A 21,392-nucleotide genomic window follows, 5' to 3' on the forward strand; every position below is an offset into this window, starting at 1 on the left:
CTCACAGAGATCTGAAGCTGGAGAACATCCTAGTGGATGTTGGAGGAAACATCAAAATCGTTGACTTCAGACTGGGCAACAGGTTCATGGCTGAGCAGAAGCTGATGCAATCTGCGGCACTCTCCCATACTGTGCCCTTAGAACTCTACCAGTGGGAAGAATATGACAGCCCCACAGTGGACATCTGGAGCCTGGGTGTTGTTCTGTTCTTCATGGTCATAGGGTGACTCCCTTTTAATGGGACCACCTTTTTGCAGCTGAAGGAGCAGATCCTGCATGCAACGTACAGCATTCCCTCTCATGCTTCCACTGAAGTGCAAAGCGTCATCAGTCAATTACTAACCATTGACCCCAGAAAGGGCCCTCTGTAGACCAAATCATGGGGCACCTGTGGCAGAGCCAGGGTGAGAAATATTCATAGATTCTTTCTAAGGAGTCATTCCCCAACCACCAGAACCCCATAATAAGGAAGGTCATGCTTGTCATGAGTTACGACCCACATGATGCCTAGGTATCTTTGGTAAACAGAAAATTTGATGAGGCGATGGCTACATATCTGATGCAGCACCAGATAACACTGGGGGCAAGCTGCACATTCCAAGTTAAGCCTGCACATCTGATGGTGGGGTCTTACCCAGCCCCCACAGATCCTTCCACCTTCACTCCCCACTCAAAGAGGAATGCCAGTGAACCTTCCCTTCACATCTTCCCCTACTTGCCCTCTGAGCCTCTCAACTGGCTGAAGAGGACAAGCAATCAGGGCAGAAGGATGGCCTAAGGGCCAGCCTGCCTGCCATTCTTCTCTGCAGCCTGCAGGTAAGAACCCCCACTCCCAGAATAGCCCCCAGCATGTCCCTGTACTCCCCGCAACCAGCTTCTGGATGAGTAGTAGTGGGTGGGAGGCAGAGAGTAGCAAGTCCTCCCAGGGTACATCGTCAGAAGAAACTTCTGTCTCCACCTGGCCACGCCATGGTGGGCCTACAGACTGTAACCCTGACTGCAGCCAGGGCTGGAAGGAGGTGACTAGGTGCCACTTGTATTCTACTAACATGTTGTTGCGTACCATGTTGCTGCATGATGGCCCAAAAGACATGCCAGATTCAGAAACAAAGTGACTTCAATGAAAGTGAATAGCTGAGATGCAGACAAAACCAAGTAGATGGGGCAGGACAGCATCTTATTGAATATATATATATATAGTTTTTAAATTTTTGTATGTGATTTTATTAATGTAATTTTCAATTTTCAGTTGACAAATCACCACTGTATATGCTTATGGGGTATAATGTCATGTCTAGCTAAATCTACACAGCATGGTATGATTAACTCATGCTAATTAACATATCGATCATCCCCGAAAGACAGATCACCTCAGAAAGACAGGAGGGAGGTGTCCAAACTTCTGAGGACTTATCTGCATAGATTCCAGTCATAAGGGCATCTGGAACACCTGGAGATAGATGGGGGACCCCCTCTACCGTGACCTGTGAGAAACGCTAGGAACTGTTTTTTCCCAGGTCACACTCCCCCTTCCCTTCTCTTTGTCCTTTCTCCCATATTTCTGGGATAACAGAGATGATTCTTAATGAATTTCTCCTTCTCACAAATCTTAAAATAAAACTGAAGCTCATGGAAGGAAAATGATCTGTTTGTCAAAGTCGTTAAATTGAAGTTACTCACATGTTTCCTTTATCATTTTTTAAAGGTTTGCAATGTCTGTAGTAGTTATCACCTATTTTATTCTTGATATGGGTGATCCATTTTGCTTTTCATTGTCAGGGGTCTTTTTAGAGATCCAAGAATTTTACTGATTTTTCAAAGAATAAATTTTTCTTTTTTATATTTTCAATCTCACTGATTTCTGCTCTTACATACTGCATATCCAGTCTTACATTAGCTTTTTGTTTATTTTGCTTCTCACTTGCAAGGTTTATTGTTTGTTTTGTGGTTCTAGGGATCAAACCAGGGGTGCCTCTGTATACTAGGCAAGTGCTCTACCACTGAGCTGTCTCCCAAACCCTCCTTTCTAGGTTCTTGGAAAAAGATATTAGAATATTTATTTGAAATATTTTTTCATAGTCACTTAATGCATTCATGGCAATAAAGTTCATTCTCAGTGCTGCTTTATCCATGTTCCACAAAATTTTAATTGAACAATTATATGGCACAGGAAGTGGGACAGTCATTTTTCTAAGAGCTGTACCTGTATTTTTTCATTTAGTCTTCACTTACTGTGATGAGCCAGGTAACAGGAAGGAACATTCTCTGCTCACTCCACTGTTCTCAAAATGGGAATTCTGAACTGCTTCTTCATCATTGTTTTTAGTGCCTTCTAATCAGAAGGATACCTTTTCTAAACATTTTATTTTCTCCTTTAATTTGACATCTAGACATGTGAATCTGTTTTTGAATTTTGTTGTATTCTGAACTTACACATTTAGAAATAAATATATGTGTGTATATATATATAATGCAATGGAACAAAAATATGTGTATATATTCATGGAAATACATACATTTGCTCAGGCTGGAGACCATTAATGCTCTCTTTGAGAAGAACTATGTGTCATTTCTGCACTTACCCAGTTATTGCCTCAGTTGACTAATCACTAAAGAAAATATGGCACCATCTATGTAATGCAGTATAAATGGGTCATGAACTTTTTATAATGCAGTTTTATAGACTATGAATGAGCTATTTTATTTATTTTTTTCTAGACATTAGGAAGGAATTAGCAATTATGGTGTTATGGTTTGAATCTAGGAATATCCACCCAAAAGCTCATGTGTTAAGCAATGGGTGAAAAGACTGGATTATGAGAGTTATAATCTCATCAGTGGATTTACCCATTTGATGTATTAATAATTTGAATGGACAACTGGGTGGTAACCATAGGAATATCCACCCAAAAGCTCATGTGTTAAGCAATGGGTGAAAAGACTGGATTATGAGAGTTATAATCTCATCAGTGGATTTACCCATTTGATGTATTAATAATTTGAATGGACAACTGGGTGGTAACCATAGGCAAGTGGGCATGAGTAGAGGAGCTATATCACTGGTGACATGCCCTTAGGGGTCCTTTCTCTCTCTCTCTCTCTCTCTCTCTCTCTCTGTCTCCCACCTTCATGGTTGGCATGAGCTGATCAGCTCTCTTCTGCCATGCCCTTCCTACCATGATATTCTGCCTCACCTCAGGCCCAGAGCAATGGGAGTCAACTAATCATAAACTGAGACCTCTGAAACCCTGAGCCAAAAATAAACTTTTCTTCATTAAGATGGTCTTGTCAGGCATTTTTGACATGAAAAACTGACTAACACAGATGGATATTTGTATCTACTATTTCATACCATGAAGGGTGCTTATTATAGAACATGTTCAAATTCTTTACATTACATAGTGCAATATGTAACCTAACCCCATCCTCCTGTGTATGTTAAATCATCCCCAGAATACTTAAAATACCTCATAAAGTGTAAGGGCTCTTTAAATACTCTATATCTTGTGTTTTTCATGGAATAGTGATGGGGAAGAGGTCTATACACATTTGGTACACATATTTTTTTCCCAGAGAAAACTTAATTGAGTACTCTTTTGCCTAGTGTGGGACTGTGCTGAGTATTCTCAAGATGAGTTCTAGGTTTGGAGATCTCTAGGGGAACTCAAAGGTTACAGCTTACAGTCATTATCTGTGACTTATTATAGTAAAATCGTGCAAATGAAAATCAGGAAATAGAAACTGCACATGGGGTTACTTGAAGAAGCTTTGAAGGGTCCTCACCCAAGTGATTCACATTAGACCACTTAACTTCTCTAGCAGTGAGTATGACAGCATGTGAGATGTTGTCTACCACAGGAGCTCAGTAGAGACTCAGGATCCAGGGTTTTTGCTGGACACTTGTTTTGGTTTGCACCATGAATGTGGTTGTAACTTTTCGAGCCAATCTTAGAACTTGGGGGTAGAAGATGGGGCTAGGATACGTTAAAATGCCACAAAGTTTATTGTTCTGAGATTCATTTTTCTTGAATAAGTGCTCCCTATATTAGGGAAGCTTTGGTTAAATTTCCAGAATTCTGAAATACCTAAGAAAGATTGTGGAGGATTGAATTTGGGGCAGTCTTTATTCCTTCATGGTCTCCAATGTCACTCCCTAAACCATATTCTTTTGAATACTCTTGGATGGTAATCTGTAACAGCTTGTCCTTGAGAGTTTTATTACATGTCATTCAATATAAATTATAGTGCAGATTATTTCATGGACTTTAGAACATCATTTGTCTGAGCTTCAAAGTGATGTGACACAAGTACCTTTTGAAAATTGAGCATCTCTTGTTGCCTTTCATTGCTATCAGCACAATGCCAGGGACTCAATTTCTCACATCTTTCCTTCTCTTTATGCTGTCTCTATTTCCACTCAACATATGCTTTCTAGAGCACAACCATACACACCATTCTGTTGTCCAAACTAAGTAGAGATCTCTGAGTAAATCATGAGCAACACCACCAATGATTGACAGTGGCTTTGTGTCCTCCTAGGCACTCAAAAAATACCAAGAAAAGGAACCATCTTGAAGAGTTGCCATTAAGGCTAGGGTAATGAACATTTTGATGCCTGAAATAGAAATGTTGCTTTCCTGAATTACATTTTCTGAGTTCAGCTATTAAGATACCACAATGTACATTATAGCTATTAGATTCCATTTTCTGTTGTGTTGTAGGAATAGATCCTAATTGATACCTGATGCAAAAGGGCATTTGCAAATGATAGCATCAAGTTTTAAACTGTGTGCAACAGATCTGCTATCTCCTCCTTGGATCTCATGCATGTTGTAATGTATGACCTATAAAGTTGAGGTACATTCCACAGGAAAAGCTCATGTGTTTTCCAAAGGTGTGCCATATCCTTGTTTTGAGAGCCTTTGACTTTGGCAGCTTCTCATTTCCTTTCAGCACTCACGAAGAGAACCAAAAACATGTGCAGACAAATCATAACATGACATAGTCCTAGTATTTTCATTTTTGTAATTTCAGGTATCCTCAAAACAATGTGATGATAGTATGTATCCTAGAAGTACTTGGCAAGGAAAAAATTTAGATGCTAAAACAAGTGTGGCATCCTTACTGACTTCTCTATGAAACCCCCCCTGATTCTTGGGTTTCTGAAGGGAACAAAGATAGGGGAAATATTGACTTGATTGTATGGAAGTTCTGGAAGTAGTTGTGCTCACCTTAGGTTTACTTAGGGTTGTGTATTTGAGGATTTGTGGCATCTTTGTGATTGTACAATGTACAGTGTTATGTGATTGTAAACATATATGCAACTTTATGTGAGAGAAAGATTATTTTCTCAGGAGACATTTCCCACCTATGTGAAAAATTGGCTCCTGCCAACTTCCTAAAAATTAAAACTCTTCATAAAAACACACTTTATAAACATTAATTCATCAAGTCTTCAATGTAGTTGTACCTGAAGTTTTGGTTTGTTATCCCCAATGCTTAGCTGGAGAAACCAAATTATCAAAATGAATGATCCAATTCTTCTAATTTGTTTGTGGAAACATCTATGCAAGGACTCTATCGTGGGCAGGTCCAGTTGCTCTCAACTGCCAGAAAATGAATTTCTTACTCAGTTGTGAAGTCATTCATCACTCTGCTGGGATTTTATTGTTCCTTTTGGTGCCTGGAAGTTCTCCACCCCACACAGTTCACAGATGCTGTCCTTTAATATAATGTTTCCTTAGTTCTCTCATAAGTCAGGGTGGTAATAGGAAGATTTTTCCCACAGACTTTGACATAGTCATTCATGTAAAAAGCACAATTATATCCTGATGTTTCTCATCAGTTCACAGATCCTCAGAAGTACAAGGAACTATGTAAGACAATATGGCCCAAGTTTGGAAGTTCTGAAGTCCTAGAAGCTAGCCTATAACATACAAAAATTGGTTAAATATTTTGAACACTTGATAATGTAATAACCATAAGCAATAAATGCTCAAATTCTTCCAGTTAAATACCCTAAGGGAGTGACAAAGACTTAAAGTACATGTTTGTTATGACCCTGATGGTCATCATCTTGTTGCAACTCTCTTGTACACCTGGATAAGGAGCATCAGCTCCTAACCCATGCCACCCATCCTTGATGAACTATGTCACTGTTGACTGACTAAGGTTATCTGTATAGCCCTTAACCAATGAAAAACAAATACATGAAATATAAAGTGAAGAGTGAAGGGAAATATCCTATGATTAATCATTATTTTAATTGGCGTGATATCAATATTTTTTAATCTTCTATAAGTCAGCACATTTTGACCTAGAATAGTGAATGAACACTATATTTTTCCTCACACTGATTCCTAGATCCCACTAAAAGTTTGTTTAATTGTAATGTGAGTTCTATACAACAGATAAATTCAGTAGCAACATATGAAAAGCCAAAGTCTTCATGTGTGTGAAGAAGATGGTGGCAATTAACAGGCTCCAAAATGGGCAGAAGCAATGATGGTCTCTGTCACTGAATCATAGCATGGTTTTCATTTATTTCCTGCTCCTCCTATCATCCTTCCACAAAGGAGAACAATACGTTCCAAGAAGAAATGTCCATGTTAATCTGACCAAATTTTTAATGTAGTCTGTTATCATCTAGGTGGATCAAACTCAAGTCTATCTGCTCCCCGGTCCCTTCTTCCTATGTTTTCATTAATAGATATTTTGGGTATTTACTCTATGCTACCTTTTTGTGGGGACAACAAAAGAATTGTAATCTCTATTTTGATAGCTAAGTCAGACAGAATATATAAGATATAAAAAATCTGAGAAAACAAAAACTATGTTCATGACTAACTACATAGAAACCAAATAGGAAAACTTCACTAAGTACATTTTTAAAAATCTGAACTTAGCCCACAAAATAATGTTCATATGTCTCTTAATATTCTTTTATATATTTCCTTCTTCCTGAAGATAATGTGAATTTAACCAGTAAACTTATTCTCACTGCAGACAGTGTGCTGGACCAGGTCTCTTAGCTTCACTAGTGTAGGTACAGAATGCTCTGCGAGTTTCAGCTCTGTGAATGAAGCCAGGTCTCCAGAGATAATGACACAAATAATCCTTGTTCTCCTGACCATAGGGAGGAAAAAAGATATGCGCACACACAATGGTGTAAGGACAATCTCAAGGTAGAAATAGTCAACCATTATTTGTAATATTTTCATATTTTCAAGTTTTCTATAATATATCAAGTTTCTATAATATATCAAGTTTTCCATAATATTATCTTCCTGACAAAAAATTAGTAATGCAATAGAATGTAGTTACCATAATGAAACAGACTCCATTAATTGACTTAAAGGGCCATTAGTCAATTAGTAAAGCCTATAAACACAGATGAGACAATGTTCTAGAAGCATGATTTAGCCTTAGTAAACTGAAATGACCTTGAAAACATTAAGATATTAGCAATTTGGATGAATAAAACATTTGGGAGGGATGATGGACTCTTCCATTGACTCAATGTGCATTTTAGTACAATTTTAGATTGACTGTTTTGTGCTGTTTAGAATGCCTTTGCTTAAGACCAAGACTTCTGTGTCTCATTTCTTTCCTGTTCCTCTTTGTTCCCATCCTTCTTCCACCCAGGATGGTGGCCTAGCAGCCATTCAGTCCACACTGGTTAACCATGACTCTCCATACACTCCAGCCTTGTGTCCACACCATGAAATCTCCCTTAGCAACTCCTGTTTGCCAATCACCAAACATATTGAGTTATTTTGTTTACTCCTAGATCCCCCTGAGGATCTGATGGAGATCCCAGCATTGGACAAAGTAAGGTCACTTTTCTGTGTACTATATAGAAATATAGCTCTATTTCTGATCAAATTCAGATATCAAAATCTGACCACACATGTTACTTGAAATATATAATTTGCTTGGTTAGGTGGAGTTGAATGAGAATCTCCTACCAACTGATAATCTGACTCTGTAGGACAAAGTCACCTCATCCATTATAAACCCTCAGCACTCATTTTCCTCCCTGGATTGAGAATTGTGAAACAGATAATCTAACTGGACTTGAGAGGTATGCTCTGCAGGAAAAACTCTTTTCCATGGTGTCCTCTGCCATAGTTTACAGGGTATGTGATCTTTGACTCAACCATTGTTCCTTGTCTTGTTTCCTAAGTCATCAAGAGTAAACAGACCTATGTAAAGTGTACAGCATGATCCTAACAGCATTTTCTTTTCTGTAATTGTAGATGTCATCTATTAAGCCTGGTGGTAGGTATTCTGAAATCACGTGTTGAGAAAATACCTAACTAGCTTTTGTCTAGAGAAGGCTAAATCTGTTTTCCTGCTGGGAAGGAAGATTTGGGATTAAGTGAGACAAAATGATTTTTTTGAGAACTATGGCCACGGAGGCTCTTGGGAAAGCCTGTGAATCAAAGGGAAGACTAAGATGATCTTGTGTAAGCCAGCATGACTTTACTCAGTACAGAGAGGAAAGGGGAGGCCACTCTTTCTGTTGACTTTCCTCCAGATGCATGTGCTAAGGAGGAGTGGGTTCTAGAGAGTATCAGTAGTGACTATGAAGAATTTGGTACAGGACAGTAACAGCATTTCAGGTAGAATGCAATGGGAGAGAGTCCCAAGAAGACTCAGGTTACATGTTCTTGGAAGGCTGAGGGGAGGGGAAAGAAATCAGAAAGAAAAAGGAAATATGCACAGAAGTTTGTGTTGTTCTTTTCATAGTTTAATGCCATTGTGATAGCAAGTGATGTGTGTTTTGAGTGTGCTGTTTCTTGCTCTCTAATATAAAAATGATCTTTCCAGAACATGTTCTTTCCAGTTCTTTTCTAACTCTGACACTGTCAAACATCAAAGCCTTTGATCATGATTATTTGCACTCCTTGGGAACTGTGTAGATGTTCAGAGTTAAGTTTTGGGAATTGACTGTGAGGGAGAGAATCTGGAGGCACCCAACTCCTTCACAGACACTTATTTGAACCTAGAGACAGAGTTCTTCTAGCATGGGCCATAGATGTAGGAGAAATAGATCTTCCCCTGAACTTCCAGGACTCAGAGGCACCTTGGTGTTTCTCTTCTCACTGCTAATTCCTGATTTAAAGGGAACTCCCAAGGATGAATATTTGCTCTGAGCTAACTTTTAAAGGCTCCATTTTCCTGGGAAAAAGGAGGAGAAGCATGATTTCAAGTAAATTTCTAGCCTCCCTTCTTCACTCTAATTCCAAACACTGGGATGAGACTTCTTCCTCCCCAGGTCATCAATTTTTCACAAAGTCAAGAATTCTTCCTTAAAGAAAGATGTTCTTTCCTCTCTTTCAAAAATGGACTTTTGTAGATGATTTCTGTCTGTATATTGAGGACTTCAGTTCTAGACTGGATTTTTCTCATCACCACTGAACTTCAGGAAACTGCACATGATAAAGTGGCAAAGAAGTTGACCAGTGTCACAGAGGGCACTTTTACCTTTTGGGACCCTCATCACTGTTCCATTGACCAGCATCACCTGCCTCCCAATCTTCTGGCTCCATAACCATCTATACTCCATCAACCTGAGCACCCTCTTCACCTGAAACCTGTACGGACCAGGAGCAGGTGTTTGAGAAATCTCAGTACGGATGGAGGGAAAGTGAACCTTATCTTCCTGAAATGAACTTGCCAAGGTACAGGCATAGAAATAAACCAAAGCCTCCTCTGCATGGTTCCAGTGAAATAAATCACAGTACTCTAAAGTTGAGGGAAGAACAGCAGAGGATGTTACTTGACCTTATATACTATCAGATATAAAATCTGGGGTCACGCCTGTATAGAAAATGATTGCTTATTCATAATTATAAATGCTCTGTTTCTTCTTTCTTGCTGTCTTCACACACCCCATCCAGAATGACATATTCATAACACTCTTAACCAGAGTTTTCTTAGAATAGAAAATTTCCATCCTACTCTGATACTATAATGCATTGTCTCTAGTTCTCCACATGTATCATATGAAACAGGTATCAGATTAAGCCGTTCACTCATTACTAGAATAGTTTTGCCTTCTGCATTGAAAAATTTGGACAACATAAGAAAGTACAGGCTCAGGGGAGATTTAGGCCAAGAGTCTGCTTCCAGAGTTACATCAGACCAGTGAACTGGGAAGGGAGTGAAATGGAAGTGAACAAATAGAAATTTTCTCATTTTCCACTTCATAATTTTCAAATAGCCATTCTGCTAGCATTGTGTTAAGACTTTACATGGTTTGACACATTAAAGGTATAATCATGTCACAGTCTACTGCCCAAATGCTTGTCTCCCCACTTTACTGAATGATCATATCTCTGATCCAGGTGAACACAGGATTGATGGCTTTTTACAGACATCCTAGTAAATTGTTATTATTCACAAAATACACTGGATACTATGCAGTTGAAAAGGTAGAAAAATTATTCTCCTTGGTTTTCATGAGTTTATTTTAAAAATTTACCACTTACCAGAATTTTATTATTTCATTATCATCATATATAATTGGATTAATTTTGACATTTTCATAGATGTATATTTAACAGTTTGCTCTATTTCAATTCTCAGTACTTTCCTTTTCCATCTATTCCCTGCTCCACCTGATTTCCTTCCTATACTCTACTGGTCTTCCCTCCTTTTTTTGTGTTTCTTTAATTGGTGCACTATAGTTATACAAAAAAGTGGAATTCATTGTGGGGCTGGGAATATAGCTCAGTTGGTAGAGTGCTTGCCTAGCATGCACAAGGCCCTGGGTTCAATCCCCAGCAGCAAAAAAAAAAAAAAAATGGAATTCATTGTGATGTATTCATACATGCACATAGCAACATTTTGTCAATTTCATTCCATAGTTCCTCCCTTTTTCCATCCCTCCCTCCCTTTCCCTCAATTCCCTTCCTCTACTCCTCTATTTTCTCTTCTATTTTCCACACTTTTCCTATTCTTTATTTCTCATTTTAACAAATTCTTTCAACCTGCAAGAATTTTATAGTAGGAAAGTACATAGATCATTTTCCCATTTGTTGAGCATGTACATTGTTTTAATTCCAACCTAGATAGCCCAACTTAATTTTCTTTGAACTGGGGGAAGAAAAGGAAGTCTGCTTTATTAAATAATTGCTTATAGACACAAGTGTTTACTTCTTGCTAACAAATTCATCACATACATTCCATTTTAGAATGATTAAGAATAGACATTTGAATAAATTTTGTGATGATCACTTAATCAGGTATTATTTATTATAGACATTTACTAACTGATAATCATTAACCTGTTTATGTGAGGTCTAGAACCTAGACTTTTGAGGATAAGCAATAATGACAACAAGAATGAATGGAAAATTAAAACAAAATAGAGGTAATTATAATTCTTTTGTTTCTTTCCAAGTTATTTAACATCTTATTAATTGTCAACAGCACTGTGTGGGTCCTTTATGACAATATCTCTAAATAAATTACATACAATTATTTGCAACTGGGTATCCAATTGCAAACCGTCTCCCTGTTTGCCATATTTGTAAGAGTCTCAACAGGTAGGTAAATTAAGAATTTATTTCAAGATGTAATTTTCCCGTGTACATATATGAAAACAACACAGTGAATCCCACCATCATGTGCATCCATAAGAATGGGGTCCTAATTAGAATAAGATATATTCCATGCTTGTACAATTATATCAAAATGCTGTCATGTATAACTAAAAATAACCAATAGATAAAACATTTCAACTTTAAAAAAATAAAGTCTTTCTGAAGACTGAAAAAAATTATTTCAAATAAAAGAAAATATTTATTTCATCTTGTAATGCTCACTCAAACATGTACATACATTATAGTCTGTCATTATAGTGCATATATTTCTTAGAAATACAACATATCTGCATATCATACTGCTAAGGAGCACAGATTTTGAAATCAGACTGTTTTGATCCATTCTGTACTATGATACTGAATAGAATTGTGATCTTAAGGAAACCACTGGACTCTTTATACCATGAAATTGAAGGTGGTCTCCCCATCCCCAACTTTTGAGGTTGCTGAGGAGATTTAAAGTGCCTTGAAGAAGCCCTAAAACAGTTAGAATTCTAAAAGTCAGTTGAAATTTCCACATATAACAAAGAAGTTATACTTTGCAGAACAGGTACAGAGATGTTAATATTTCCATGTCTTGCCACATGCTACCTAATTCTATTATGTGGGATCACTGACATTCTAACTCAGGTCTTTTTCCACACAAGTTCATGCTCCTTCCAGATTTCTATGCAATACCATTTTCTTAAACATCATGTCTTGAAAGAAGGAACATGGGACACATATCCCCACCCCGATAAACTTCCAAGAGAAAATAAATGCTTCCAACTGACAAAAACTTAATGGAACTTTCATAACTATTATCACTTATGTAAATTACACAATTCATCAATTGTTTGTACTAAAGCGAGTAACATTTAAAGATTATACAATTAAAATATATGGAAACCCATACACTCCGATCAGGGTAGACAGGATTTATTAATCTCCTTTAACTAGTGCAATGCCATTTGAGGGCCATGGAGAGCAACAGCTAACTACCAAATACACATGTGTTAGAGGCCTTCCTGGCTTCATTAATTTTGTGCTCAACTTAAATCTCTTGGTACTCCCTATATTGAGAAAACAGGGAAAATGGTAATTATGCTTATTTTTTCTAAAATTTCTCATTTTACTTCCTTTGTAGGGGCCTGTTGGAGACCAACCACATGATCACAGAGTTTGTGTGTGGAGCAGGGATGATTTGGCCGTCGGTGACAACAAATCATCTGTGGAGTACATTGTGTGTACTTTGCCAGGAATATATTCTCCCTGCCCTCCTCTCTCTTCCTTGATCCACACTGGCCATCCTTTGGAATTCCTCTGGTAACCAAACATGTTCTGAATGAACACGTTATGAATGCTCAGCTCTGAAGCTGCAACTGGAGAACAAGTCTGAGGCTAAAAGAATCATAGCAGCACAGATCTATAGAACCAGAAGAGCACTTAGAAAATGTATAAAGAATTTTAAAAGTAACTACTCAATGAACTGAATATAATAATGGAGACTAAGAATACTTAGTGCAGCCAGATCATACTGTAAATGAACAAATTCCTTAACATTTATGAAATTATAAATTCAGAAATAGATGGTTTGCTCATATTTTAGAGGTTTGTATAATGGTGAGAACATTTAAAACAGAAAATGTAAAAAAATATTTACTGTGTTTCATAGAGTGGGTCTAATAGATTTTTGTGATCTATAATCTCCTAGGCTGTTTTATTTTTTAAGCAACATAGATCATATACCATACAACCCTGTTTATACAAAATAGTTATTGTACACCATGCAAGGAAAATGCATATTTATTCTAAATATTTGCCCATCACTATTGTATTTGTGTTTGGTTTCTGCCCAACAGTAGTGCCTGTGTTAAACTCTTCCAAACAGTACAGAGGAAATGATCAATTTATATGCAGAAGATGGAAAGAAGCTGACTTTGGTGTTGAACAAAGAAATGTGTGATTTACATTTGCTTTTCCTTTTAGAAATTCTGTGTACCTGGCTTGGTTTATTGATTTTAAGTGCCACTAAATTCAGTTTTAAAGAAGGTTGTTAGAGTCAAGGCAACCTGAAGCTTTATAATCTTTCTTATCCAACAACCAAGTCAACTGGTTTCATATCAGATCCATCTCAGCCTGTTTCTCCATCCACAGATGATACATTCTTTTAACTGACTGCCCAATACTGAGTTGTCAATATTTTATTGCTTTGTTCCTGTTTCCCACTGCCCTGTCCTCTGACTTTTTGCCCAACCTAATTTCTTGGTATTCTGCACAATATATATTCCATTCTGTCAATGCACTTCTCTTTATTTTTCCATACATATATCTAACTCTTTATACTGTGTTTATTTCCACTCCAAGAAAAAAAAAAAAAACTAGTATTTTTAAATTTGTACTAGCCTCTGCTCCTCCATAAAGATTTCTCCAAAAACCACTTTCATGACTCTGTTTAAGAAGTTTAATACTTCAGGACATGTTATGAACTGGACAGTTTTGAGTCTTCAAATTGGAGGATGGGTCAACACCTACTCCTTCAGGTTGTTAATATCAGTGCTCCCACGTAAAAATGAAATATAATTCTCCTTTCTTAGGCTTAACCTTTGCCTGATGTTGACATTAAACTTAAAATTTTTAAAGAATTGGGTTATAGCCATCTTTAGTTATGGAAATTTTCAGTAAGACTGGAATGATTACTCACCGAAACTTGGTGTTTAGAGAAAATGTCATTCCTCCGTGTGTGTGTACACACTTACACATGCACACTTGTGTGAAAGCAGAGACAGGGACAGAAAGGAGTTTCTGGGCTAATGATTAAATGTAGATACTAGTTATTGAAATTAAAGGTCATTATTTTCCTCATGAATTGCTTTTGGAAAGTTATGTTTTTCTAGAATTTTTGTTCATTTTGTACACATTTTCAAATATATTAGCATAAGTTTATTCATAATATGTTTTCTGTCTTTATCTCTGCATCTTTGGAGATAAGTCTTCCTACTAATTTCTAATAGGTTTAAGATTTTACTTTTCCCCTTGATAAATCTCATTAGGGCCTTGCTCTACTGCTCCCAAAGAATGTACTTTTGACTTGGTGATTTTCCCTTTTAATATTTTCTTTTTCACAAATTTCTCATTCAGATACTCTCCCATTCACATTATTTTATTATTTCTAAGAATTTTTGTGTTTGCTTCATTATCAGTCTTTCTGCTTTTCTTTTTTACAATTTTTAATTGGAAATGTCATAAACTTCAGGGGTGCACTGTAATGCTTGGATACAATGTGGATATGCATTTTTCTCAGTGTAATGAATCTTATGTCTCATAATTTTTACTTTCACCAATTCTTTTTATTTATTGCTGGTTTTGTCCAATTTTTATACGATTTTGCACACATTTGACTTTAAGAAGTCTGCTCTACATTTGCTAGTGCTGATAATTGATGTTGTGTATGAATCTTTCCACATTCTTCAAGAATAAGTTCAGTTCAAAGGGAAACGGAGGGAATGGATGATAGGAAAAGGAAAGACAATGGAATGAATCTGACATAACTTTCCTGTGTACATATTCTTTTTTATGTACATTTTTCAGATAGATTTTGTGATGCTTTACTAGATATTGTCAAATTCCTCTCCATGACTGTGGAAATCATACATAGTCACAGGAATTTTACCAGTGATAGATGAGAATTTGATTATCATCATAGTTTTAATTTGAACTTTTCTTTTTCGTGTGAGGTTAAGATTCATTAGTCTTTTGTTCTCTGAACTGTAACTTCATATTTCTAGCAAGTGTAATTGGGATTGCTGATAGTTATAATTGCCTGTTTTCAGAGACTTAGACTCATTGAATATTATTTTTAAAGCTTTGATGTAATATAGAAAATGTCTTCTAATTGTCATTTAATGTCCTTCTTTGTTTATTGAATTTCATGTCAGATAGATACTTTCTTTTTTAGTATGACAACAGTCATCTCTAAATTCTCAGAGATTCTTCTCTTATAAATGACTAAAATCACTCTCTACAGCAATCTGTGCTACTGCCCACATGGTTGACAAGAAACCACCATCATCACTTAAGAGTTCTACTGCCCCTGCTATCTTATATTTGATATTCCTTTCCTTCAGATAATCCTGAGGAATCCCACAGATGTCTCAAGAATGTTATGATTTACTCTGAGCATTGCAAAATCAACTGAGTTGACCAGAGAAGATGATGCAGCCCTGAGCAATAAGTTAAGGGAAGCATCCGAGAAGCCCTAGAAGGCAACAGGGATCTCCAGCACCAACATCCCTCTCACTGGGTTAAATCATCCTCCATGGGTATTTTGCCAGAACTCTTACCTGAGCACTGATAGTGTGTACTAAGCAAATAATAATTGTGTTGACTTTTTATATGTTTTGATTAGAAAGTTGTTTACTGATCATTTTAGTTACTATAGATCAGACTTTTTTACTTTATAATTACTTTAATTATAAGAAAATGAGAGTTGATAATGTTCCTGCATGTGCATGTAAACTAGAAACATAGGATACACAGTGTTTTTCTGACAAAGATGTGACTGTGTGTCTATGACGTCCCAGTGAGCACAGGGATATCAGGCTCCAGTGTCAGGCTCCCTCCCCTCATTAGAAGCACCCATTCTTTCCTCATAGTTCCAAAGAGCTTCTCACCAACAAACCAAACAGTGCATACTTTCCAAAGGCCCAGTTGGCAGCGAAATGAAAACACTCAGAGTTCAGTTCTCAAGTATCTGAGCTCTCCTAACTGCTCCCATGGGGCATTTCCCTGGGTAAGATTTGCCCCTCACCCTTGCCTCTGGCCCTAGGGCACAAGGACCTGCCAGAAGGGCTCAGCTGCCTAGAGCCCATTCAACATATACACAAGAGTTCCCTTGACTCAGTGGGGGCACATGGGGAGCTCCCCATGCCTCCAGATCAACTTGAAGGCCATATTATAAAGTACCCAGTGACTGCCTCAGGGGTTGGGGGGTTGTCAGAGCATTCATTCCAGGATCATGCATACCCTGTATTTCTTCCTGGTGGTCCCCCCCCACTGCCATATGAAGCCCTTTTCATCAGAGGAAGCTGATGCTGTCTGCCTGTAATTTCAAGATGTCTGTTAGCTCAACCAGTGTATTAAGCAAATTGACTTAATCTTTGATACAGAAGCAGTCAGTCACCTCTTTGCAGGCTTATAACACTTCAGTGTGCCTAAGATCCCTGCACAGGGAATTTTGTGTTTAGAGACCTGGGAGAGAGTAGGAAAGGATGGCCGTGCACAGGGAAGTCCCCACAGTCATGGAGAAGCAGGACCATCAGAACAGGGTCTCCCAGTGGTTCTGGGAGTCTTAGTTGATATTTAGGGCTCTGGTGGTCTTTTAGTTTCCCCCTCCTTTGCACCCAGGCCTGGAGCTCTACAAACATCTGTGTCAGGGCTCTGAAGGCAGATCCAATACGAAATCCAAACCTAATGCAAGAGCTCCAGACCCCAGCAATCTACCATCATGAATTCACACAGCTCCAATCAAGATTTCCCACCACTGCGAAAGAGAGGTCCAGCCTCATGCCATTCTAAGATGCCCTTAGATCCTCCAAGAATGTGAGCAAGGAGGGTCCCAGGACTCTCTCTTAGCTTCAGAAGTTTCCCACAGGAAGACCCAGTGTGAGAAGGTGGCAGACCCAACAAGAAGGCAAATGATAAGCTCAAAAAATTTCACACCCAAGACTGACAGTTCTAGGTTCTGAGAAAACAACATCTCTCTACTGTCACATAAGTAAAGGGACCCTCTGATGTTGCCACCAAGCCCCAGAGCTTGGTTTACCTGCCACTGCACAAGACCTAGATCAGAATAAGAAGACCATGTTCTATCACATCAACAATACATTGAGAGTTGAATCCTATGCCATTTAGGACTGTAGCACCATGCAAACTTCCTGCTGTTTCCCACTGCCAACTGCAGGGACTTCTCTGCCTGCTGTTCCTCCAGTGCCCAGCAGAGGAGATGCAGAAGGAAGTAGGATTCCCCAGGCCCTTTGAATTCCAGGGCCAAAACTGTAGTACAGAATGCAGTTCTTCAACCCATTGTGTGTAGACTCTTCTGTCTTCTCCTAGAAGTCTCCTCCCACGTCGGATCTTTTCTCCCCCAGCCTACTAATTTCTGTATCTGTCATTAGTTCCAGCCTCTTGCACAGCCTGTCTTCTGGACTGGATCCCCAACCAGTACCTGACTTTTAAGTCAGTTCCATGGATACCATTCTCCCTGCCCAGCCTCTCATCCTAAGGCCACCAAATAGCTCCAATGGGAGCCTCCTGCCCTCTGCTCAGGCATTTCTGATGCCCCCAATTTGCAGCTATGGACACCTCCAATCTGCCTGCCCTGAGATTCTGCTGCCCACTCCAAGTTGGAGACTTTCCTTTAGCCCTGAAAACACTACCCAGACCATATTTGGGGCCTCTAATGAGCAGCAGCACTGAGCAGTCACATTTGTTCAAGAGCCTGGCAGCACCAGATCCAGCCCTGGCCCTAATATCTATCCCCAGGCTTTCTAGCCTTGGCAACACAACACATTCAGTGCTTCAGAATTTGTTACCCACATATAACACCTCAGGCGCCAATAGCAGCACCCAGTCCACCTTTACTGTCACCTGGGCTGTATTCCCTCATAATACATCTGTATTTTGTTCTGTACCTTCTACACAAATGCCCTGTACTTTGACCTGGATATAGCCAACAGTTGGCAGCTCTGCTCAAAATTTCCCAACACAAGCCTTCCCTTACAAAGTTTGCAGTTTCAGCACACCAATGAGCTTTGGGAGAAGAGTCATCCCCAGATATGATCATGATCAACTTTGCATCATTGCACAACTACTCAGAAAGCAGAGGGACTCCAAACACCAAACACTGTTATGGGGAAAACCTGGACCTAAACATCAGTGGCCATCCTAGCTAAAGCATCTCCATGGTGACCATGGGACCTAACACGAAGAGTAACTCTGTGCGTTAAGCCACTGGGGGCCCTACATTTGTCCTCTCCCGGGAAGCCTGCCTAAGAAAAAAAATCCTAATTTTCAATCGGGGACAAGTGCCACTGCAAATAAGTCTACCTCTAGTTGCAAGTCCTTGCAGGCCTTGAACCCTGACAATCCTACTTCTTGGGTAGACATAGGAGTGTCCCAGAATTTAGGGTGGGCCACTTTGCCATCTTTACAAGGCTTTGTTGGGAGATAAAACTTCTGTGTCATTCACCAGATGACCTTCTCTGAGCCACGACCCTCTACCTCAGGGTCTAAGAAGTAGGTGCTGATCTAAGAGAAGAGCATGCAGGGAAGTAGCCAGTGTTCACTTCCTCCCAAGCTGGACTCATGTGAGTCCTAACTTTTGTGATCCTGGGGTATACTGGAGGCTTAGATCCAGAATCCCATTCCCATCCACTTCTCTGCAGGTTTTCCCTCAAAGACGGGTGGTTTGGGGCTGCCATTTTGTCGAACCCAGGGGTTGAGTTCTCATGAATTTAGACAGAGGCCTTTGACCCACTTTCCTACCATCCTAGAGCAGACAAGGCATTCCTGGCCCCTATATTTGACTCCTCTCCCCATTTCCCTCCCAGAACTCTTGTGTGCCTTTATGAAACTTGTAATAAAACTTTGTTTGGGTCCTTTATATTATTTCTTTATATTATTCTCAAGTATGTGTGCGAAAACATTGGTTTGTTTGAGTGGTGACCTAGGAGGCCAGAACTATCTGCTTAGAGTTTCCATGACTCCATTGATGGGGAGCTGTTAGTAGTCTACTCAGTGACTACAAGGATTGACACTTGCATATTAAAATGTATTTTGAGTTTAAGAGATGATGATCCAGGATCAAGTGCCCCTAGGGGAAGGGTGAGAGGGAAGATTCATCCTCACTGTTCAGTAGCCACCCACATGCCTGATCTAGAATGCATTGCATCATCCCTCATGTCCATCAGGTGTCCATGCTCTCCCATATTCACTCTTAATGTAGTGATTTCTGTTTTGACTTTTTTGCTTTTAATGAGTGTTAAACCAGTAGTCAGCATGAACATCTCACCCAAAGAGCATGGGCCTGGCCTCAAAGCCTCTGGGCCAGGAAGAACAAGGATTCTGCTCTGTAACCAAAGAAAATGGTCACTCCAGGATGTAACATTCTTGAGAGATTTCTGTCACTTTGCTTATAAAGAACACAAGCATACCCTGAGTATACACCCTCCCTTTTCTAAAATTAGGGTTAGATAGAAGGGGATAAAAAGCTAAATGACTTCCAGTTTTATAGTTCAGTACAATCTGCAGCTTGGAGGACATCACTCATCACAAGAAGAAAGCTTAAAAAAATTAAACTACTCTCCTTGAATGTATCAGAGAATTTGAGATCATAGTTTAAAAGGTGCTCCAAAAGTTGAAGAGAGACTGATACAAAGACGTACATCTTAACAGAAGCCTCTGGTGGAGACAGTTAAAACTCAAACAAGCTTAAGAGTTAAAACTTCAGGAGGGTGGTGAGTGTCAATCATTTTACCTCTAGCAGCCCTACCACATTTTCAAGTTGAGGATCAAAGAAGAATTCCCTCATTCTTACCTCGAGGGAAAAAGTAACCACTTTAAAATACACCCAGAACATCCTGTTCTTATGTGCATAAGTCTACCCTCAAAGGAAACTATTTCACCAGAGTCAATCCATCTTAGGTTCTACTGGAGCTCCACCTATCTAGAGGAAAGAAAAATATTCAGATCTGGTTGCCTCTAGTTTTAATGTGGAGGAAAGGAAATAGTCAACTCCAGCCCCCTCGTGCTTTCATCTAAGGCCGGGGGGGGGGGGGGGGGGGGGGGGGGGGCGGAAATAGCTGAAAAGTGCTTAAGAAGGTCACAACACAGTAATATCAGATCTTCAGTGATTCTACACTGTCAGAGTTCTTAGCCTGATACCTACTGTAAGCAGCAAACAGAAAATATGGACTCTCAACCAGGATCTCACACTATTTACCTCAATGGTTTTTACCCACCACTTCATGGCAGGATTTCAACAAGAAAATTTACCAGGAATACCAAAAGGCAAAAACAAGCTTTGAAGAGACAGAGCAAGCATCAGAACCAGACTTAGATATGAGAGATTTTGAATGATCATATCAGTAATATCAAACACCTGTGACCCATATGCTAAAGGCTCTCATGGAAAAAGTAGTAAACAAGCATATTAACAGAGAGAAAATACTTTGAAGCACAAGCCTAAGAGCCAGACTCAGATATGGGAAAGATTTGAATTTGTAAGAGCAGTAATTTAAAACTACTATAATTTTTTAAAAACTAGGATGATAAGTATTTTGATAGATTTAATGGAGAGGTAGCATGCAAGAACTAATGAATAATGTAACCAAGGAGAAAGAAACTTGAAGAAATAATCAAGAAGAAAACCTAGAAATAAAAATCACTGTCACAAATAGAAAATGCCTTGTCTGGGCTCCTCAGTATAGTCTGGACAGTGTAGAGAAAAGAATCTGTAAGCCTTAAGATATGTCCATGGAAACTTCTCAAGCTTAACATCAAGAGGGAAAAGAAGACCGGAGGGAATAAACAAAATCTTTTTTTAAAATAGATATAACATCTTTGTAAACTTTGTAAATGCCGTACCAGGAGAAAAGGAGAAGTATGTGAAGTGATAATAGTTGATAACTTTTCTTTGAGATACACCAAACCAGAGATCCAGGAATCTCAGGGAATACCAGAAGGATAATACCAAGACACTGACAGTTCAGTATGTCATATTCAAACTTAAAAAAAAAAAAA

The 21,392-nt window shown here is 38.8% G+C and overlaps 1 long non-coding RNA gene across 1 annotated transcript in view; it reads left to right on the plus strand.

The window, feature by feature from the left end:
• Window positions 1-13,123, plus strand: part of LOC306668627 — a 61,990-nt gene extending 48,867 nt beyond the window's left edge. The window contains exon 3 of the long non-coding RNA XR_013765918.1: window positions 12,739-13,123. This is a non-coding gene — a long non-coding RNA (uncharacterized lncRNA). The remainder of the gene's footprint in view (window positions 1-12,738) is intronic.
• Window positions 13,124-21,392: the final 8,269 nt, after the last annotated feature.

Source organism: Sciurus vulgaris (genome assembly GCF_902686455.1).
Source record: "Sciurus vulgaris genome assembly, chromosome: 8".
Lineage (NCBI taxonomy): Eukaryota > Metazoa > Chordata > Mammalia > Rodentia > Sciuridae > Sciurus > Sciurus vulgaris.